A 14981-nucleotide genomic window follows, 5' to 3' on the forward strand; every position below is an offset into this window, starting at 1 on the left:
TTGTGTCTGTGACTGTCTGTGCTTTACCTCGAACGTATCTGCACTGAGAATTAACTTAAAAACAATTTAGCATGATCCTAGCTCAAGCTTAGCACTGAACAAAAGCTGACCTAGAGATAACCTGCAACACTTAGCTAAGCTCTAAAAACAATCTTCAAGCAACCAGGTTAGTATTGAGAATTGTCAAGTTTCACTGATTCAAGGCTTGCGTGGATTACTGCAAGCTTAGCTATATATTTTTTTTTGATGCAAAACATTACAAGAATACCTTTAGCTGTCCGAAAAAAAAAAGGCTGTAACTCCAGGAGCTGTAACAAACAGGGATTGTAGGGCTGGTTCAATTGTCGAGGCATTTTGATTTGAAAAAATACGTTCCGACTGAAGTCATCACTGCGAACATGATGAGTCACCATGCCCACAATCGTAAGTGTTAGCGTGAAGGGACAAAGGAGAACTTCTGCGGCAACTTGACTAGTTCAAGACTGCTCAAATGACACTATATGCATTATTCATTAATCATTCACATAGCAACAATTATAGCAGAAACATGAATGCTGCGGGATTATGATTACCATTGCATGCATTGCATGGAGTTCTTGCTAAACCATATGCTTGATGGGCTCTCAAAGCTCATGTCAAGCTTTGAAAATCGCGGTTTTTATCAAGTCTAAGAAATGACCTATAAATGGCTCAGACTCAAGCGGCAAGATCCACTATGCGCGGCGTGTGTTTCATGATGTCTACGCGTCTTCGTCGCTTTTTTGTGCACTGCTTTTTTTTTGCGCTACTATTGTAACAAATATATGCCATACCAACATGCCCAGTTCATAAATTTAATCGACGTAATGACATCATCTGGAAATTTCTGTTATCTAAAAACAGTGAGATGCGCACAAAAGTATGAAGACGCCAATAATAACATGGATAGATAGATAGATAGATAGATAGATAGATAGATAGATAGATAGATAGATAGATAGATAGAAATCGCGAAAAGTTTTATAACGTCAAAATGCCGCCCCGTACGTCGTCAAATTGTTTCGGGCGAAACGTGTGGGACATACCTGAGTACAGCAATCTACGGTATGTGGTTAACGACGGCAGTTGAGGGGCAGTTAATATCAACACAGGAACAGTGGGAACAGATATTGGTACTTTAATCGCTAGAGCTTTAAGAAAAAAAATCCAGAACTCGTGAGCATTACACCGGTGAACGCAAAGACTAATTATCAAGGTCGCAGCAGGAATTTAGCTCTCCTATTCTATGTGAAAATCATGTATTCTCCCCGAGCGCCACCTCAAGTCTCAAAATGGTTTGGAGAAAAACCATGTGCAGGCGAAACTGTGGTGAAATGTGATTTGTAGCTGCAGTACTGACTATAAATTTATACACATAACATGCGCACTTTGTCAGGTTAATGCCAGTTGTATGCGTAAGTGCCAGCCTTTGTAGTATGTCTACACACATAGCCCTATAAGAGTGCTCTTAGCGGAAGTAAATGCTTTTCCCATATTTCTCTCTATTTTCAGGAGTTCTGGGAACTCTCAGCTGCACAGAGTAGGCACACTGTCTCGACAGAGTGCCGTTATTGAAGCTGAACGAGAATGAACAAGCTCCCTCACCAGAGTACAGTCACGCTTCTGACAGTTCATACACTCTCTGTGGGAGTTGCGCTGCTCTCTCACAGAATTTCGCAACGTGTTTGGGCTAGAATGACCAAATCGCTCCAAGAGTAGAATCACTCCTGCTGCTAAGAGTAATACTAAAAAAAATGTCGTGCATTCTTTTGCAATTCAACAATGAACGTGCAACAGAGATTGCTTGGTACTTAAGTCACATATGCAGAACAGATATCGCCACAATCAATCAGTCTTTGCGTTCACCGGCAAAAAATACTTTCATATTTTGACTACACTATTGACGACACACCACTAACTTTCCTAAAACAGCATAAGTACCTAGGACTAGTGATTTCTAATCATCTTAGATGGGAGATGCACGTAAACTATGTTACATCTTCAGCCTTAAAAAGATTATTTTTCCTAAAATGGCGACTGCGTTCTGCACCCCCTCAAACAAAACTATTAGCCTATAAAACCTTAATTCAGCCATTATTAGAATACGCCAACTTAGTCTGGTTCCCGGCAACAAAGAACCTTAATAAAAGCTAGAAGGGCTACAAAGGAAAGCAGAGAGATTTGTCTATATTAAATACAGTTTGCTAGACTCACCCTCTGAACTGGTCGCAAAAGCCGGGCTACTAACATTATGAAATCGCACTGAACTCGCAAGCCTAAATATGTTCTTCCAACTTATTCATATAGGCAGCTATACATTGACCGTCGAGATCCATATCTACTTCAGAAACCCGACAGTCACACCATAAACATCCACTAACATTACAAGAATAACGTGTCAGCATCAACAGCTTCAAGTATTCTTTGTTCCCACAGTCAATTAGAGAACGGAATAAATTATCCGCGTGTCTTACTAATACTAAAGATTTGAATACTTTTTGAACTTTACTTAAGAACCACATTCGTGACACTCATACCTGAAATTATGTTTTTCCTTTCTGTGCTTGTTTCTCGCTTGTACAGTTCTTGGTGCTTCTTGAATATTTCAGTGTTATCAGTGGATTACGTAATATAATATTTTTTTTATATCTGCCTCGAATGAGTTGTGCTTTTATACTCTTCATCTATCATTACAGAATATCTGCTGTCGCGATTTCTCGCATGTATGTGCAAGTGTATCTGTTGTGTATTTGGTTGTATATGTATTTCTTGTGTATCTTGTTTGCCGTCCTGCAATAGTCATCGTTTGGACTGGCAGTATGTAAATGAATATAACCGTACAAAACACAGCTTCACTGAACATATACCTCTCGTGATACAGACAACCCTACATACGCCATTCTGATATTTATATTCATAATATCTGCCCCCCTCCCCTAGTGGGGGTGGCGCGAAATCTCTATTACACAAATTTGAAGAGCAAGATCTCGGCAGATTCCACGCACCTGGCAATGGACGTGATGCGAAGCATACGGGGGAAGGTGACCGTGTTGTAATTTTTTTTATAGAGCAACAGGCCATGAAATGACGCTCAATATATGTACAAACGTAGCACACACAGACATATGTTGAAGAGCAGCAGATGTTTGTATAGCAAGTTGTATGCATTTGGGCAACGATGCCAACTGCAACATGCGTATCAGCAACACCAGAAGCTGATATGAAGCGCTGATGCTCGAGACGATACCGGCGCTAGACCCTCCTACAACTTTAGCGCATGGCAAGTAACCACAATTGGCGTTAACCAGACGTTACAGCTATATCAAAGGAATACATATGTGATGTTCGTAAAAATAGGTATAGGCAGCACTGCAACCACAATGACCGTTTCATGAAGATCAGCGTCTATTTGAAAAGTAGTTCTGAGGCCTGGCGCACTTTTATGGTAAATTGCTTTATTGTCACGCAAAGTGCTTGGGTTTAATTCCAGCTGACACCTTGAGATTTATTCTTTAGATTCGTCGGGTCTACGCTGCGGAAGCGGGGTATTTTTAAGCATTCGCACGTTAAAATTGCCCATGCGTGTTCTCGTCATCCCTGGGTAGATACTAAGTGTCAATCACCTGTGGCACATACCCGCCCGTGATTACGTGCCACTATGTGGCGGAATGCGTTTGACGACGTACACGACAGGATCATGACAATATTAGTTGTTTTGAACAGTGCGTTATACTCTTCGAACCATCTTATCCTCCCATGCTAATTTTGGTTCACGCCAAAGTAAGGAAATGACCACGAGAGCACCCAAACGTAAGCGGCTTCACAGACAGACGGACAGACGGACAGACGGACAGGCAGGCAGGCAGGCAGGCAGGCGAGCGGGTGGGTGGGCAGACAGGCAGGCAGGCAGGCAGGCAGGCAGGCAGGAAGATACGCTCAAAGTCACTGAAGTTTTCTAAGAAATGCTTCGAATTTTATATACAGCTAGGAGTTGTTTAAGCATCTGATCAGCGTTACGTACTTTGTAGGCACATCGACCTTTTATTTATAAGTTGCATAACATTCAACGCAGGTTTTATTACTAAATTTCAATGGTATCCGGGAGTTTTGTCATATGGGCTCGATGCGATGAAGCCAGTTGTGCCCAAGCGTGAGAGTAGCAGCTAAGCGCCCCCACATGTAGGTGGGGCATTCTTTCAGCTGTAATAGCCGAGAAAAATTTACGAACATTGTGATCCGGCGTCTGATCTGACTTGCGATGGTACGGTGCGTACTAGTATGCAAAAAAAAAACAGTCGGCGAAACCACAAGTCGAACGCATTTCTGGCAATCCTTGTAGTTTCGCGTACCTCGCAAAAACATTTATGCAGAAATGAAAGCCATGAAGAATTATTAACCTTCAACCAACGCGAACCACCGGCACCGAAATCGGTCTAAGTATATGTGGGCCGTACTTGTACAACTCTCAGGGAATGTTGGACTAGCTAACCGACAGAGTCCGTGATACACGTGAGAGGTACTTCTAGGTGAGTATTGTCATGTTTCTTATGACAAACTTGGTATAATGGGTTCGTTGAGTCGACTAGCCAAGCAGCAGCTCAGATAGATCGTTTTTGTCTTCGTTTCACTCCTGGATCTCACCCAAGCATATAATGTGGCAATAGTCCCCCCTTTGAAAGCATCGACTCGATGCTCGTAAAAAAATGAAGGTATACACACGCAGATATAGAGAACCAAAAGAGGGAGAATGCCAGTATTAGCAGCGCAAATGAGGAAGTGTTGCCAATGCTTGCGCGAAGCGCAAAAAGAAAAGGCATAAAAACACAGAAGAACGCAAACAGCAGCAGCAGCGCAATGTCACGGCATGTCGTAACACGTGAACCACAAGGGCTACTGTGTGAAGTAGAGCTTCAGCCGAACAACAGGCCTGGTTTCCGGCCGAAGCTGTCGACGAGAAGACGCTGCGCCGTCCGGAAATACTTCGTAGGTAACATCTGTGACACGTCTAAGAACCATGTACGGTCCAAAAGAACAGCTCAGGAGTTTTTCGGATAAGCCTGGTCGCCGGACAGGGATCCACACCAATACTCGGTCCCCAGGGTAGTAGGTGACGTTTCGATGGCGGATGTTGTAACGTCGTGCGTCTGCATCTGGTTGGTGACTTGTGTTTATGCGAGCTAGCTTACGAGCTTCTTCGGCGTATTGAGTATACTGCTCAGCGTCTGGAGCGAGCTCATTGCTGTGGTCGCACGGAAGCATAGCATTGAGCATGGTTTGCACGTTGCGCCCGTAAACAAGTCGGAAAGGCGAAAATCACGATGTTTCTTGCGTTGCCATATTGTATGCAAACCTGATGTATGAAAGAATCTCGTCCCAGGTTTTGTGTTGTTCGTCCAGGTACATTGACAGCATGTCCGCTGTGGTCTTGTTAAGCCTCTTTGTCAGTCCATTCGATTGCGGGTGATAAGCCGTCGTTTTTCGATGACTTGTGCAGCTCAATTTAAAAATGTCCTCCATCATTCGTGCTGTAAATGACGTCCCTCTATCCGTAATTACGCATGACGGGGCACCATGCCGTAGGGCGATTTGGTGCACGAAGAACTGAGCGACTTCAGAGGACGTGCCACGGGGTAACGCTTTTTTTCAGCATAACGAGTAAGATAATCTGTCGCAACTATAATCCATTTGTCGCAACTATAATCCATTCCCACGAGGTCAAAAGGTGTCTGTGGTGGTGCGATCGGCTGGAGCAGGCCCGCGGGTCTCACAGGCAGAGTCTTGCGACGCTGGCACTCACGGCAGCCTTTCACATATCGATGTACACTAGTTGATAGTCGTGGCCACTGATACTGTTGGCGTACTCTGGCGAGAGTTCCCGAAGAGCCCAAACGTCCTGACGTGGGCTCGTCCTGGCACGCAAGGAGGATCTCATCATGCATTTCGGTAGGAACAACAAGTAGGATGGCTTTGTCGCTACTACGGGCGTTTTTATTGTAAAGAATGCCTCTTCTTAGACAAAAAGAGGACAGTTTGCGAGCAATGTGTTGAGGGACCTGAGAGTTCCGGCCTCTCAGGGAATCAATAGCTGGGCGTAATTCATCGTCTGCCAGCTGTTTTGACACAAATTTGGAATCGCTGACTGCGCCGAGAAAGGCATCTTCATCCTCGGAGCCCCTGACAGCGTGCCCCACAGGCGCTCGAGAAAGTGCGTCGGCATCTTCGTGTTTGTGCCCTGACCTGTACACAATAGTAATATCGAACTCCTGCAAACGACAACTCCCCCGAGCGAGACGGCCGGATGGATCGCTGAGATTTGCCAGCCAACAGAGTGAGTGGTGGTCAGTCACCAGTTTGAAGAGACGACCGTAGAGGTAAGGCCGAAATTGGGTCGTTGGCCCCATGACTTCGAGGCATTCTTTTTCCGATGTAGAATAGTTGGTGTTGGCTCGAGAAGAATACGACTGGCGTAAGCTATTATATGTTCAACGTCACGATGTCGTTGTACAAGGACAGCGCCAAGTCCGACGTCACTGGCATTTGTATGAATTTCTGTAGCAGCGTCCTCATCAAAATGGGCAAGAACAGGGGCTGTTTGCATTCTCTGTCGTAGCTCTGTGAATCTGCATCTTGTTCTGCGCTCCAAGTAAAAGGCACGTCATCTCGAGTGAGTCACGTAAGAGGTTCAGCTATCTTCGAGAAGTTGGCGATAAATCGGCGATAATACGCGCACAAGCCGAGGAAACGGCGTACTGCTCTTTGATCTGATGGAACAGGGAAGGTGGCGACAGCAGCAGTTTTGTCCGGATCAGGTCGCACTCCATCCGCACTAATGACATGTCCCAGAAATTTCAGCTCTTCATAGCCTAAATGGCATTTTAGGGGTTTTTGCGTGAGTTTACCTGTGCGAATGGCTTCCAGAACCTTACTCAGACGCTTCAGATGTTGTTCTAAGCTCTCGGAAAAGATGACAACATCATCGAGGTAGACAAGGCAGCTTTGTCACTTCAAGCCAGCGAGAACTGTGTCCATCATCCTCTGAAAAGTGGCTGGGGCCGCGAAGAGGCCGAAGGGAAGAACTAAAAACTCGTAAAGTCCGTCTGGAGTCACGAACCCGGTTTTTTCTCGGTTTTGTTCATCCACTTCAATTTGCCAATAGCCACTCTTTAGATCGATGGACAAAAATACTTCGCGCGTCGTAACCTCTCGAGAGAGTCGTCGACCCGTGGAAGCAAGTAAACTTCGTTTATCGTGACGCTATTAAGCTTCCTAGTCAATAAAAATCGCAGCGTTCTATCTTTTTTCTTCACTTGAACGACTGACGAGGACCAAGGGCTGCTGGATGGTTGAATGATCCCGTCACCGAGCATATATTTTACTTGTGTGTGAATTTTTTGGAAGAAACGTGAAAAGATTGCTACCGGAAGGGGCGGACGTCATCGTCAGTGATAATTCGATGCTTGGTGAGGTGTGTTTGACGGACTTTAGAAGAAGAGGCAAAGCAAGACCGAAACTCCCTTAAAAGGTCATGAAGTGCACCCTTTCTCACGTCTGACAGCGTCGAATTATAGTCGATGTGGTCTAGAAATTCCTTATCCTCATGCGTTTCCTCGGACGCGAAGCACTCCGTGACGTCGGCAACAGGGTCTCCATAGGCTATGGTGGTTCCGCGGAAAAGATGCCGGTGCTCGTAGTTGAAGTTCGTAACTAGTATTTGTGTCTGTCCGTTAAGGACACGCACAACACTTCGGGCGGCGCATACACTTTGGAGTAGCAGAAGTGATAGGTTGCTTTCAGCCACCACGTCACCGTCCCGGAGGTCTTCACAAGTGACTTCAATGGGAACAGTTGCTCGAGGCGGCAGCGTCACACAGTCGTCAGCAACACGCAGCGCAGGTCTGCGGCAGTTATCAGCGTCTCGATCTGTTGCGCCTTGAGTCGAGAAGGTCACGATGCGCTCACGGAGATTTATGATGGCACCGTATTCCCGAAGGAAGTTTATGCCGATAATCAGCTGACGTGAACAGTCGCGAAGAACGAGGCAGCTGAGCACAAACGTTCACGCACGAATTTTCACTCTTGCCGAGGGGTGTTACAACGTGTCCTCCAGCAGTTCTAATTCGCGTTCCATTCCACGGCGTAATCACGTTTCTGAGATCTTTTGCTAGTCTTCCGCTGATAATCGAATAGTCTGCACCAGTGTCTACCAATGAATTGACCTGAAAACCGTCAATCAGCACAAGTATGTCAAGTGACACGCGGTCACTGAGTTCAGATGTGGATTTAGGCGTTTCTTCGGTACTGCGATTATTCTCTGATGAAATGTCTTCCGCGTTGCGTGCAAGCGTCGATGGGACGTCTTCCGCACTTTGATTCTCAGCGACCTTCCCGCGAAGGCCGCTGCCTTCAGTTTTCCCGATGAGGGCTCGGAGAGCGTTCCTGTGCCGTCACCTCGAAACGTGACCTAGTGGCTGCGGGTTTCCTCGGAGATGGTGACCGTGATTGCCGTCGTGTACAGTCGCGAAGGGGCGGACGTCATCGTCAGTGATAATTCGATGCTTGGTGAGGTGTGTTTGACGGACTTTAGAAGAAGAGGCAAAGCAAGACCGAAACTCCCTTAAAAGGTCATGAAGTGCACCCTTTCTCACGTCTGACAGCGTCGAATTATAGTCGATGTGGTCTAGAAATTCCTTATCCTCATGCGTTTCCTCGGACGCGAAGCACTCCGTGACGTCGGCAACAGGGTCTCCATAGGCTATGGTGGTTGTAAATGGTGCACGCTGTTGCGCGAGATACTCTTCGATATTCCTCGCCCTTTGACCGATTTGAGGACGAGGTGAATTGACGGAAAATCCACGCAGGCCAAGTTGCCGGTATGGGCTTTCGCGGTAAATGTGACCAGCCTCACCGCAATGATAGCAGAGGGGTCGTCTGTCCGGTGTACGCCAGAAATAAGACTTGCGCGTCGGTTCACCGCGACCACCGATGTCCAAACCAGCGTGCGCTGACTGAATCGCGACTGACGGCATCATTGTCTGGATCGGGACGTATGACATTGTCTGGATCGGGACGTATGACATTGTCTGGGTCGGGACGTGCGGCACTGTCTGGATCGGGACGTGTGGCACTGTCTGGGTCGGGACTCCTTGACCAGAAAGAGGCGTGGCAGATCGCAAGGCTTCCGCGTACGTACGACGGCGACTGTCAGTAGACACAGAAGCCGTTTCCGGATCAACCGACATCGGCGGAAAACGATGGGCGTGCAGCACCTCCTGGACCTCGTCACGGATGACACTGGTGATAGAACCAACATCGATTTGCCTTGTCCCGTACATCTTTTCCATTTCTTCCCGGACGACAGATCGGATGATCTCGCGAATCCATTTGGGGCTCTTGCTCCCAGGCGTGGCGAAAATTTCGGGAGATGAGGCATCATTCACTTGACGGTCAAACAGGGCAGACCTTTGGTGCAGTACTTGCTTCATTGTTGCCGCTTCAGTAAGGAACTCAGCCCACTCTTGGGGGGACTACGCACCAAACCAGCAAAACGTTGTTCCTTCACACCACGAATGAGGTGGCGCAACTTTTTTTCTTCTGCCATAGCAGGATCCGCTCACTTGAAAAGCCGTGTCATGTCCTCGACGTACATCGAGACGGTCTCATTTGGCATCTTGACGCGTGATTGCAGTGCACGCTCAGCCCGTTCGCGGTGGTCGGGAGTCCTGTAGGTCTCCGGAAGGCGATGCGCGAACTCGCGCCAAGATGTCAGAACATCATCCCTGTTCAAGAACGACGTCTTGTCACCGTCCTTTAGGCAAGTGTACACGTTCCGGGAGCTTCGCGGCATCATCCCAGTAATTTATCGCGGCGATACGTTCAAACTCACTCAGGCAGTCGTTAACATCTTCATGCTGCTCTCCGTGAAAGGGGCTAGGCATGAGTGGGTTCTGGACGGTGCAGTAGATTGGCGTGGAAGCTGTCGGAGCTTGCACGGGATCTTGTGTCGAAGTCATAGTCACTGCGTCAGTGGTTGGTGTCTCAGGTGGTAGGCGTCGTTGGTGGCATCTTACTCTGTGAACAGGAGTGTACACGGGTGCAGGGCTTGTGTTCCGGCTGCTGGGAGGGGTCTTGGGCATCGGGTGGACCGTGAGACGTTGTACCAAGCACCTCCACCAGTCTTGTCACGTTTCTTAAGACAAAGTTGGTGTAATGGGTTCGTTGAGTCGAATAGCCAAGCAGCAGCTCAGATAGATCGTCTTTGTCTTCTTTTCACTCCTGGATCTCACCCAAGCATATTTTGTGGCAATATTATGCAATTCTGAGGAGTAATAATCAATATACAATTGAGCCTTGCCATCAGGTAATTTGAACAAACCATTTTTTTGCATATGTTGTCCACACAGACATCGATGAGCAGCGATGGGATGCGCTTTCAGCTTGTGGCGTAGCGCTCAAGGGCAGCCGCCGAAAGTCGCCGGGCGTACTCGGCACTTCAATGACTCAGACGTAAAACCAAAGGCTTGTCATTTGGTGCACGTTCATAAAGTAACATTGAGACACTTTTGTGTGCATGCGATTCCATTGACTAATATGTGGGGTTTACCGTCCTGAAACCACCATATGATTATGAGAGGCGCTGTAGTGGAGGGCTCTGGAAAGTTTGACCACCTGGGGTTCTTTACCGTTCACCCAAATATAAGCACACGGGCCTACAGAACTTTCGACTTCATCAAAAATTCAACAGCCGCAGCCGGGATTCGGTTGAGCAACCGAGAACCTAAGCCACTAGACCACCGCGGTGGGGCGTTTATGCTATTGTGTTTTTAGCAATCGGCAATGTAGTTCCTGCTATCGGTTCACAGATGCAAATCAGTACACTCTGACACAGCCACTGCACTAGCGGACGGATGGACGGAAAAACTTTATTAAAAAAAGAAACCGTGCAGGGTTACCGGCCCCGGCTCAGGCCACCCCTACGTTTTGTGCGGTGAGGCGTAGCCTTTCCACCGCTGTCCAGGCCTGCTGGATTGCCCACAGTTGGTCGTGCAGATCTGAGCTAGTCAGCGCTCAGATCTTCACGACCTGAGCGCTGACTCGCGCTACGTGGCTGACTCAAGTTAGCCAACAAGCAGTTAGCGCGTTGGCTAACTGCGCTGACTATGGTCAGCGCAGTTAGCCAACGCTCCTCAAGAAGGTCCGCTTTTATATTGTCCTCTCATTATATTAATGTTACCTGTGTGCATTGCCACAGAATATGTGCCATATCTGCATGTTCGTGCTTACAGAGGGTACAGCTTGTTTGTGGGTATTGTCTGGAATTTACTCTGTTCAGGTGTACTGGATTTGAAAAGGTTCTGTTTTGCAATCTTCGCCAATCTGTTTCGGGAGATCTGTCTAGCTGTTTGCGTGGTGGCTTATATTCTTCTCGTTGTCGCCTACAATGTCTTAGTATGTCATCATACATGACCAGTCTGTCTCTGTCCTCTTGTATCGCATATTCATTTTCATAATCACCTCCATCGTCCCCATCGCCTCCACCGGAGTCGTCCCTCCTTCTGTGGTTGGTGCGGGGGGTCGGGTCGTTGCTGTCCGAGCCGTGGTGTGTTAGCTCTCGCTCGGTTTGGTGGGCCTTCTCGTTGAGGTTTTTGGGATGGTCGTGTCTTCGATGTTTAATTCCCCCATGTGCGCCGGGATACACTTGAGGTATTTGGGTACAATTTTGCCGTTCCGGAATTCTTCGGCTCCGTGGTTCAGGATTTTGGCTGCTTCGGTGGGGACCCTTTCCTTTGTGAAATTCCTAATGGCCATCTTGGAGTCACTGATCATTAATCTGTCATGTTTTTGACTATTGACTACGGCCAGTGCAATGGCCATTTCTTCCGCTGCCTCCGATGATCTGGTCCTTACAACCCGCGGTCAAGGTCTTCCCTTTTGTGTCTATCACCGCCATTGCGAAGAAGGAGGCATGCACAACCCTATTACTGATGTCGGAAAAACCGGGCGCCGTCTACAAAAGGCACACCCTCCAGCGTGCCGTGGTTTTTAAGGATCATTTTCGTGCGGCATTTATGTCTCTCAACGTTGTGTGCAGGGTGCATATTTTTGGGAGATTTTCCGTAATTATCGGGGACCGGACGTCCGGGTGAATCTGCGTCTCGGCACCTTTCATTCCGTGGTAATTATTGAAGATCTTTTCCATAATTTCTCTGCCCGCCATGGTTCCAGACAATCGTTCGAGTTGCGCTATCCTTTGTGCTTCAGCGTTCTCGTCCAGCGTGTTATGTACTGCGAGTTGTAGCAGCCTTTCGTTCTTTGTGTATTGTGGTAGACCCGGCGCATCTCTGTACGATTTGCTAATCAGCGAGTCGACTTTGTTTTTGTCGGCTTTGTTCCAGTGAACGAAGACCGCTACATACGCGACTCAGCTGATCGCGAAGGCCTGGATCAGTCGTACAACGTTTCTTTCTTTAATTCCCCTTTGTTTATTGGATACTCTTTGTATTAGCCTAACGGCTGCCATGACTTTCTTTTCCAAGCCTTACAGTTTCCCCATTGGTTCCCCTGGCTTCGATCTAAAGACCCAGGACTCTGATCTTCGGAACCAAGGGTATCGCCGTGCCATTTCTAGTGGTTATCTTGACTCTTTTGTATAATTTTGCTAGGTTTCTTCAATGTATGCCTAGTCTTTTGGGGTGGTATAGTAGCAGTTCTGATTTGCCCGGTGAGCATTCCACTCCGGTGCCATCCAGATGACTTTCTACTGCATCCACCGCCTCTTGAAGTCTATTCTCCATCTCGCCTTTAGTAGTGTCTTGCGTGGTCCAAATTGTATTGTCGTCTGCATAAATTGTGTGATTGATGCCTTCGAATCACTCTAATGTTTCCGATAATCCAATCATGACGGGCTTAAACAGCATCGGGGACACGACGGACCCTTGCGGTGTGCCAGCGCTGCCCATTCCCACTTGGATGCTCTCCTCCTTGTCCAGTCTAACCATGGCAGTTCTTCTGTAAGAAAATTTCTGATGTACTTGTTTGTGCGCTTGCCTAGACCGAGTTGTGCAATTTTTTTAGAATGGCTGCGTGCTCTACCATGTCGAAGGCTCTCCTTAGATCTAGCCGAATTATTGCCCTCATGCCTCGTCCAATGGGGTCCATGACTTGCTGCTTTAGTTGTATCATGGCATCTTGTGTGGAGAGCCCTCTTCTGAAGCCGATTATGTTGCTCAATACGTTGTTAGACTCAAGGTAGCCGTTAACCCTGTTCAGGCAAGCATGCTCCATTACTTTACCGACGCAAGAAGTGAGGGAGATGGGCCGCATGTTCTGAATTTCTAGGGGTTTACCCGGCTTAGTAATGAGGATCACCTCGGTTATCTTCCATTCGTCGGGTATCTCCCCGTTTCTCCAGCACTCATTGACGAAGTTTGTCAAACGGCTCGTTCCCTGCTCGTCCAGGTTCCGGAGCATCTTGTTGGACACTTTTTCGGGACCTGGAGCTGACTTGGTCTTGATCGTCTGCAGGGCTGCCCTGATTTCTTGCTGTGACAAGTCTCTGTCAAGATATTCGTTAGGAGAGCCCGAGTATTCCTGGTGTTCGACTGCCGGGGGTCTGCCGAGGTAGAGCTTGAAGATTTCATCACCCATCTGATGAATGTTCCCTTTATTTCTGTGTCTTATCTTGGTGATTTCCGCTTTCACCGCCGTTTTGGTGGCCGACGGGTCCAGCAGGTACTTGAGGATTTTCCATGTCTTGCCTGTGTTTATGTTACTGTTCATGGCGTCGCACTCTTCGCCCCACTCCTGATGGCATAGATGGGTACAGTGTGTTTCGATGTGCTTGTTTAGCTCGGCGAGTTTTCTCCTTAGATTTCGATTGTGTTTTTGCCTGTGCAGCCGTTGCTGTATAGATTTTTTGGCTTCGACAAGGTGTGCGAGCCTACTGTCCATCCGCATTGAGAGGGTTCCACCACACTCATCTTCCCCTTCTCGTCGAGCCAACCAGTCATCACATTCCATTTTGGTTGTGGCTTTTTCTACGTCTCGTAGAAGTGCACTGCTGCATTCTTCTACGTTTCCGATGGGTCCCTGTTCTTTCTCTTTTGTGCTTTTGCGGAATTGGTCCCATTCTACGCGCCTGATTGTCCGTTTGCAATTCCTGGAAGGGAGATTGCCTAGGGCAATGCTGAACATCCTGTGATTACTTCCCAGGTCTTCAAAGGTGTTTTCCCAAGTGATTCGCCCAGCGTTCTTGCAGAGGGTCAAGTCAGGCGTGGTGTCCCTGTGAAGACCTACACCGATTCTGGTGTGAGAGGCAGGCTCATTCAGAATGGCTAGTCCGGTCTTTTCGATGAGGTGGGCAAGTATTTTTTCCTTTCTTCGATGAGTGCCCATATCTCCACTGCGTGGGTGGAGCGTTCAAACTTCCTCCGATGACAAGTCGGTTGTCACCTGCGATGTTCATCGCTTCCTTACGTAGTTCTTCAAAATTAGGCTTTGGGCTCTATTTAGATGGGCTGCTGGATACGTTTAGGACAAAAGTGCTGCTCTCCTTTTTGCTGCGTGGCACGACTTCTGTAAGAATGTGGTTGATATCCGTGACTTGTTTAGTAATGTGTGGGATAGCAACTAGCCCCTTCTTCGCTAATGTGGTCACGACTATGTCTCTCCCCTTTCCTTGTGTGCGTTGTTTGTGGGTGGCATACCCGGCAATTTTGGCGTGGTGGAATGTCTCCTGCAAAATGACCAAGTTAGACTTTTCTCTTTTTTTGGTGATTTTGATTAGTTGTGCCATCGATGCTTTTTCTTAGAGAAGCCATGGCAGTTCCACTTCCAGATGACGAATTTTCTCAAGATGGTGCCCGCCATGTCTAAGAAATTTTCTTCTCTTGCTCTTCGAGCCGCTTGTCGTGTTTTAGTGCCAGCGCCTCACTCTCCGCCTCGCTGTCGCTAAGTCGCACGACCAG

The sequence above is a fragment of the Rhipicephalus microplus genome, chromosome 4 (genome assembly GCF_043290135.1).
Source record: "Rhipicephalus microplus isolate Deutch F79 chromosome 4, USDA_Rmic, whole genome shotgun sequence".
Classification (NCBI taxonomy): Eukaryota; Metazoa; Arthropoda; class Arachnida; order Ixodida; family Ixodidae; genus Rhipicephalus; species Rhipicephalus microplus.